The following is an 8,078-nucleotide window of genomic DNA, read 5'->3' as shown; positions in this document are numbered from 1 at the left end:
TCGAGTTGAGTCCATAAACTGTGTTCTCCTCTCCAATGGGGTCGGCTGTGTGAGGGAACTTTCTAAGTCCCATAAATGGTTTCAAGTACACTTTTCCCTTTGAAGCGGGTATGTGGGAATTCTCCTGAGATTCTGCAGCGCAAAACTTCCCCTTCTCGCATTGAACGGATAATTTTGTGGTGTTTCTCGATTTTGGCAGGCAGCTTGGGGTACTTCTCGAGTTGCCACGGGGACCTCAGGAACTCCCTCTGGTTACTTCAGGGAAGCCTGGTCCCCTTTTGTGTTGGAAAGGGAAATTCAGGATTACTTTGGAGCCATTAAATGGGAATAGGGCCTCTTCTTGAGTTGAGTCTATAAAGTGTGTTCTCCTCTGCAATGGTGACGGTGGTGTGAGGGAATTTTCTGAGTCACGTAAAGGGTATCAAGTACCCTTTTGCCTTTCAAGCGGGAAATGGCATTTCTCTTGAGATTCGGCAGGGCAAAATTTCCTCATCTAACGTTGCAGGGATAATTTTTCCGTGTTTCTCGAGTTTCGGCGGGAAGCTGGGGGAACTTCTGTGGTCGCGACGGGGACCTCAGGAACTCGCTCGGGTTTCTTCAGGGAAGTCAAGTCCCCTTTTGTGTATGAAAGGGGAACTTCGGGATTACTCTCGAGCCGTTAAATGGGAATAGGGCCTCATCTCTAGTTGAGTCCTTAAGGTGTGTTCTCCTCTCCAATGGGGACGACTCTGTGAGGGAAATTTATGACTCGCATAATGGTTGTCAAGTACCCTTTTGAATTTCTCGCAGGAATGTGGAATTTCTATTGTATTGTCCAGTGCAAAATTTCCTCATCTTGCATTGAGCGGATAATTTTGTGGTGTTTTGCCTCTTGAGGCGGGAAGCTGGGGGTACCTCTCGAGTTGTGACGGGGACCTCAGGAACTAGCTCATGTTGCTTCAGGGAAGTTAGGTACCGTTTAGTGCTAGAAAGGGAGTTTTGGGATTACTCTCGAGCCGTTATTGGGAATAGGGCCTCTTCCCAAGTTGAGTCCATAAATTGTGTTCTGCTCTCCAATGGGGACACCTGTATGAGGGAACTTTCTGAGTCGCATAAAGTGTGTCAAGTACAGTTTTTCCTTTCCAGCCGGAACGTGGGATTTCTCTTGAATTGTGCAGCGCAAAATTTCCTGATCTCGCATTGAGAGGATAATTTTGTGGTGTTTCTCGAATTGCGGCTGAAAGCTGGGGGTACTTCTCGAGGTGCGATGGGGACCTCAGAAACTGACTCGAGTTACTTCAGGGAAGTCAGGTCCCCTTTTGTGCTGGAAGGGGAACTTCCGGATTACTCTAGAGCGCTTTAATGGTAATAGGGCCTCTTCTCGAGTTAAGTCCATAAAGTGTGTTCTCCTCTCCAATGGGGACTTATGATAGGGAATTTTCTTAGTGGCATATGGTGTGTCAAGAACCCTTTTGGATTTCAAGTGGGAATGTGGGATTTCTCTTGAGATTCTGCATCACAAAATTGCCTCATATCGCATTGAGGGGATAATTTTGTGGTGTTTCACGTGTTGTGGCGGGAAGCATGGGTTACTTCTAGAGTTGTAAGGGGACCTCAGGAACTCGATCGGGTTGCTCAGGGAAGTCAAGTCACTTTTTGTGTTGGAAGGGGACTTCCGGGTTACTCTGGAGCCATTAAATGGGAATATTTCCTCTTCTCTATTTGAGTCCATAAAGTGTGTTCTCCTCTCCACTGAGGGTGGATGTTAGAGACCATTCTGAGTCGCATAAAGTGCGTCAAGACCCTTTTGCCTTTCAAGGGGAATGTGGGATTTCTCTTGAGATTCTGCAGTGCAAAATTTCCTCAATCGCATTGAGGAGATAATTTTGTGGTGTTTCACGAATTGCGGCAGGAAGCTGGGGGTACTTCTCGAGTTGCGACGGGGACCTCAGGAACTCAGTCGAGTGACCTCAGGGAAGTCAGTTTCCCTTTCGTGCTGGAAGGGGTACTTTCGGATTACTCTTGAGCTTTTTATAGGGAATAGGGCCTCTTCTCGAGTTGAGTCCATAAAGTGTGTTCTCCTCTCAAAGGGGACGGATGTTAGGGGACTTTCTGAATGGCATAAAGTGTGTCAAGTACCCTTTTGCATTTCAAGCGGAATTGTGTGATTTCTCTTGAGATTCTGCAGCGCAAAATTACCTCATCTCGCATTGAGGGGATTATTTTGTGGTGTTTCTGGGGTTGCGGCAGGAAGAAGGGGTTACTTCTGGAGTTGTGACTGGGACCTCAGGAACTCACTGGAGTTACTTCAGGGAAGTCAGGTCCCTTTTTGTGCTGGAAGGGGAACTTTCGGATTACTCTCGAGCCATTAAATGGGAATATTGCCTCTTCTCGATTTGAGTCCTTAAATTGTGTTTTCCTCTCCACTGAGGAATGAAGTTAGGGATTATTCTGAGTCTCCTAGAAGAGAGTAAATTACCCTTTTGCCTTTCAAGAGAGAATGTGGTATTTCTCTTGAGATTCTGTAGCACAAAATTTTCTAATCTCACAATGAGCGGATAATTTTTTGGTGTTTCTCCAATTGGAGGGGGAAGCTGGGGGTACTTCTCGAGTTGCGACGGGGACCTCAGGAATTCGCTCAGGTTGCCTCAGGGAAGTCAGGTCCCCGTTTGTGTTGGAAGGGGAACATCCGGTTTACTCTCGAGCCATTAAATGGGAATAGGGCCTCATCTCGAATTGAGTCCATAAAGTGTGATCTCCTCTCCAATGGGGACGGCTGTGTGAGGGAACTTTCTGAGTCGCATAAAGGGTGTCACGTACCCTTTTGCCTTTCCAGAGGGAATGTGGTATTTCTCTTGAGATTCTGCAGCGCAAAATTTCCTCATTGGGCATTGAGGGGATAATTTTGTGGTGTTTCTCGAATTGTGGGAAGAAGCCTGGGGTACATCTCAAGTTGCGACGGGGACCTCAGGAACTCGCTCGGGTTGCTTCAGGGAAGTCAGGTCACCTTTTTTTTATTATTATTCTTTTATTTATTTATTTGTTCCAATTTTATTTTTTTTCAAGTAGAACAGACTAAATTTATTTAAACAAACTTACTTATACTCCAGAGTCCTTTAAAAACTTAATAGCATTTATACATTGAAGGTATTTGATTTTCTTGTAACTAGCACTTCAAATGCAACAAGCATTTGAAGCAACAAGCATTTGACCCAACAAGTAAAACTTTCTACAGTTCATAACTTTTATAAATAAAATAAATTAAATGTACAGTGAATGAGTTCTCTGAAATATTCCAATATTTCTGCAGGTTTAGTAACATCGTAAAATACATTTCAACTAAAGTTCACAAATGTAAAAACCTGTTAGGCATTTTTAGGAGTTTTAAGTTGGAAATGAAGACCAATATTACATCGTAATATGCCAATTACAAATAGTACTTCAAATAGCAAATACTACAGTTTGTCCCAAACTTTAAAAACTATTCATGAACTCAACACTGAACTATTGATGGCTATGAGAATTGTTTCCTAGCCTTTTTGAAAATTTCAACCCATTTACGTTTAAGGTAATTATTGATAAGTACGATCCCGTAGCCATTTTCTTTATTGCTTTGGGTTCAAGTTTATACACTCTTTCTGTGTTTCCTGTCTATAGAAGATCCTTTAGCATTTGTTGGAGAGCTGGTTTGGTGATGCTGAATTCCCTCAGCTTTTGCTTGTCTGTAAAGCTTTTGATTTCTCCTTCATATTTGAATGAAATATATATTTCATATATTTCCGTTGAAAGATCAGCTGTTATCCTTATGGGAATCCCCTTATGTGTTATTTGCTGCTTTTCCCTTGCTGCTTTTAATATTTGTTCTTTGTGTTTGATCTTTGTTAATTTGATTAATATGTGTCTTGGAGTATTTCGCCTTGGGTTTATCCTGTTGGGGACTCTCTGGGTTTCTTGGACTTGGGTGATTATTTCTTTCCCCATTTTAGGGAAGTTTTCAACTATTATCTCATCAAGTATTCTCTCATGGTCTTTCTTTTTGTCTTCTTCTTCTGGGACTCCTATGATTCGAATGTTGGAGCGTTTAACATTGTCCCAGAGGTCTCTAATACTGTCCTCATTTCTTTTAATTCGTTTTTCTTTTTTCCTCTCTGTTTTATTTATTTCTACAATTCTATCTTCTAGTTCACTTATCCTGTCTTCTGCCTCTGTTATTCTACTGTTTGTTCCCTCCAGAGTGTTTCTGATCTCATCTATTGCATTATTTATTGTATATTGACTCTTTTTTATTTCTTCTAAGTCCTTATTAAATCTTTCTTCCATCTTCTCAATCCTTTTCTCCAGCTTATTTATCTGTAACTCCATTCTGCTTTCAAGATTTTGAATCATTTTCACCATCAAAATTTGAAATTCTTTATCAGGTAAATTCCCTATATCTTCTTTTGTTTGTGTTGGTCGGCAATTATCTTGTTCCTTTACTTGCTGGGTATTTCTCTGCCTCTTCATCTTGCTTATATTGCTTTGCTTGGGGTGGCCTTTCCTTCTTCTTGCAGTTTGTGGAGTTCTCTTTATTATGTAGTTTCTTCGGTGTGTGTGGGGTTGGACGGGTGACTTGTCCGGGTTCCCTGGTTAGGGAAGCATGTGTTGATGTTCTGGTGGGTGGAGCTGGATTTCTTCTCTCTCCTTTAGAAGTCAATGGGCTGCTTTTCTGGGAGCCTGATGTCCTCTGCCAGTATTCAGAAGTTGTTTTGTGGACTTTACTCCACGTTCAAATGTTCTTTTGATGAATTTGTTTGGGAGAAAGTGGTCTCGCCGTCTTATCCCTCCGCCATCTTGTTCCTTCCTCCCCAGAACACTGGATTCTTATATTCCACTTAGTCGTGAAGTATCTCTTCCCAGCTGCTCCAGCAAGGCGCAGCCACTGTACCTTACCTTGGACGAGGGGTATCTCCTCAAGGCCGCCCCTCCTGCTTTGAATGTGGATCAGCTCCTCTCGGCCCTCCAGTGCCCAAGCAGCCACCGCCTCCTGGATGTGGTACAGCTCCTCTCGGCCAGTGCCCTAACCCTGGGCGCCGGGCAGCTCATCTCAGCCACGATTCTGCACATGGTCGGTTGCGCCGGAGCCGGGCATCTCCCGCATCTGCGCCGCCGGAGCCGGGCGTCTCGTCAGGTCACCTTTTGTGTTGGATGGGGAACTTCCTGTTTACTCTCGAGCCATTTAATGGAAATAGAGCCTCATCTCGAATTGAGTCCATAAATTGTGTTCTCCTCTCCAATGGGGCCTGATGTTAGTGAAATTTCTGAGTCTCATAAATATTTTCAAGTACAATTATGGCTTTCAAGAGAGTATGTGGTTTTTCTCTTGATATTCTGCAGCGCAAAATTTCCTCAACTCGCATTGAGGAGATAATTTTGTGGTGTTTCTCGAGTTGTGGTGGGAAAATGGGGGTACTTTTCGAGTTGCGACGGGGACCTCAGGAACTCGCTCGGTTTGCTTCAAGGATGTCAGGTCCTCTTTTGTGTTGGAAGGGGAACTTCCGCTTTACTCTCGAGCCGTTAAATGGGAATAGGACCTCATCTCGAATTGAGTCCATAAAGTGTGTTTTCCTCTAAAAATGGGGACTGATGTTAGGGAAATTTCTGAATCGCATAAAGTTTGTCAAGTACCCTTTTGCCTTTCAAATGGGAATATGGTATTTCTCTTGAGACTCTGCAGCGCGAAATTTCCTCATCTCGCATTGAGGGGATACTTTTGGGGTGTTTCTCAAGTTGCGGTAGGAAGCTGGGGGTAGATATCGAGTTGTGACGGGAACCTCAGGAAATCTCTCGTGTTCCTTCAGATAAGTGAGGTCCTCTTTTGTGTTAGAAGGGGAATATCGTGATTATTTTCGCACCGTTAAATGGAAATAGGTCCTCTTCTCGAGTTGATTCCATAATGTGTGTTCTCCTCTCCAATGGGAATGGCTGTGTGAGGGAAAATATGAGTCGCATAATGGGTGTCAAGTAACCTTTTGATTTTCAGGTGGGAATGTAGGAATTCTGTTGAATAGTGCTGTGCAAAATTTCCTCATCTCGCACTGACGGGATAATTTGGTGGTGTTTCTAGAATTGTGGCGGGAAGATGGGGGTACTTCTCCAGTTGCGACGGGTCCTCAGGAACTCACTCGAGTTACTTCAGGAAAGTCAGGTCCACTTTTCTGTTGGAAGGGGAACTTCCGGATTACTCTCGAGCCCTTTAATGGGAATAGGGCCTCTTCTCGAGTTGAGTTCATAATGTGTGTTCTCCTCTCCAAAGGGGACGGATGCTAGGGAATTTTCTGAGTGGCATAAAGTGTGTCAAGTACCCTTTTGCCTTTCAGGCGGGAATGTGGGATTTCTCTTGAGATACTATCATGCAAAATTTTCTCATCTCGTATTGAGTGGATAATTTGGTGGTGTTTCTCGAGTTGTGGCTGGAAGCAGTGGTTACTTCTCGAGTTGGGACGGGGACCTCAGGAACTCGCTCAGGTTGCTTCAGGGAAGTCAAGTTCCCCTTTGTGTTGGAAGGGGAACTTCCGGATTACTCTTCAGCCGTTATTTGGGAATATTGCCTCTTCTCGATTTGAGTCCATAAAGTTTGTTCTCCTCTCCAGTGAGGAAGGATATTAGGGACCATTCTGAGTCGCCTAAAGGAGTCAAGTACCCTTTTGCCTTTCAAGCGGGACTGAGGGATTTCTCTTGAGATTCTGCAGCGCAAAATTTCCTCATCACGCATTGAGGGGATAATTTTGTGGTGTTTCTCGAATTGCAGCGGGAAGCTGGGGGTGCTTCTCGAGTTGTGACGGGGACCTAAGTAACTCACTCGAGTTACTTCAGGGAAGTCAGTTGCCCTTTTCTGCTGGAAGGGAATCTTCTGGATTACTCTTGATCCCTTTAATGGGAATAGGGCCTCTTCTCGAGTTGAGTAGATAAAGTGTGTTCTCTCTCCAATGGGGATGGATATTAGGGAACTTTCTGAGTGGCATAAAGTGTGTCAAGTACCCTTTTGCCTTTCAAGCGTGAATGTGGGATTTCTCTTGAGATTCTGCAGCGCAAAATTACCTCATCTCACATTGAGGGGATAATTTTGTGGTTTTTCTCGAGTTTCGGCAGGAAGCAGGGAGTACTTCTCGAGTTGCGACGGGGAACGCAGGACCTTGTTCGGGTTGCTTCAGGGAAGTCACGTCCCTTTTTGTGCTGGAAGGGGAAATTCCGGATTTCTCTCGAGCCGTTAAATGGGAATATTGCCTCTTCTCTATTTGTGTCAATAAAGTGTGTTCTTCTCTCCACTGAGGACGGATGTTAGGGAATATTCTTAGTCGCCTAATGGGAGTAAATTACACTTTTGCCTTTCAAGCGGGAAGTGGGTTTTCTCTTGAGATTCTTCAGCGCAAAATTTCCTCATCTCGCATTGAGGGGATAATTTTGTAGTGTTTCTCGAATTGCTGCAGGAAGCTTGGGTACTTCGCGAGTTGCGACTGGTACCTCAGGAACTCACTCGAGTTACTTCAGGGATGTCAGGTCGCCTTTTGTGCTGGAACGGGAGATTTCCAGATTATTCTCGACCACTTTAATGGAAATAGGGCCTCTTCAGTTGAGTCCCTAAAGTGTGTTCTCCTTTCCAATGGGGACGGATGTTAGGTAACTTTCTGAGTGGCATAAAGTTTGTCAAGTACCCTTTTGCCTTTCAAGCGGGAATGTGGTTTTTATCTTGAGATTCTGCAGCGCAAAACTTCCTCATCTCGCTTTGAGGGGATAATTTCGTGGTGTTTCTCGAGTTGCGACGGGAAGCTGTGGGTACTTCTTGGGTTGTGACGGGGACCTCAGGAACTCACTAGGGTTGCTTCAGGGAAGTCAGGTCCCCTTTTTTGTTGGATGGGAAACTTCTGGTTTACTCTCGATCACAGAAATGGGAATAGGGGCTAATCTCGAATTGAGTCCATTAAATGTGTTCTCCTGTCCAATGGAGACGGCTGTGTGACTGAACGTTCTGAGTCGCATAAAGGGTGTCAAGTACAATTTTGCCTTTCAAGAGGGAATGTGGTATTTCTGAGATTCTCCAGCTCAAAATTCCTCATCTTTCA

This window comes from Moschus berezovskii, chromosome 3, assembly GCF_049115385.1.
Source record: "Moschus berezovskii isolate FMDL1 chromosome 3, NW_MosBer_1.0, whole genome shotgun sequence".
NCBI classification, from domain to species: domain Eukaryota; kingdom Metazoa; phylum Chordata; class Mammalia; order Artiodactyla; family Moschidae; genus Moschus; species Moschus berezovskii.
The sequence above is the reverse complement of the archived record's forward strand: the minus strand, read 5'-3'. Positions refer to the sequence as shown.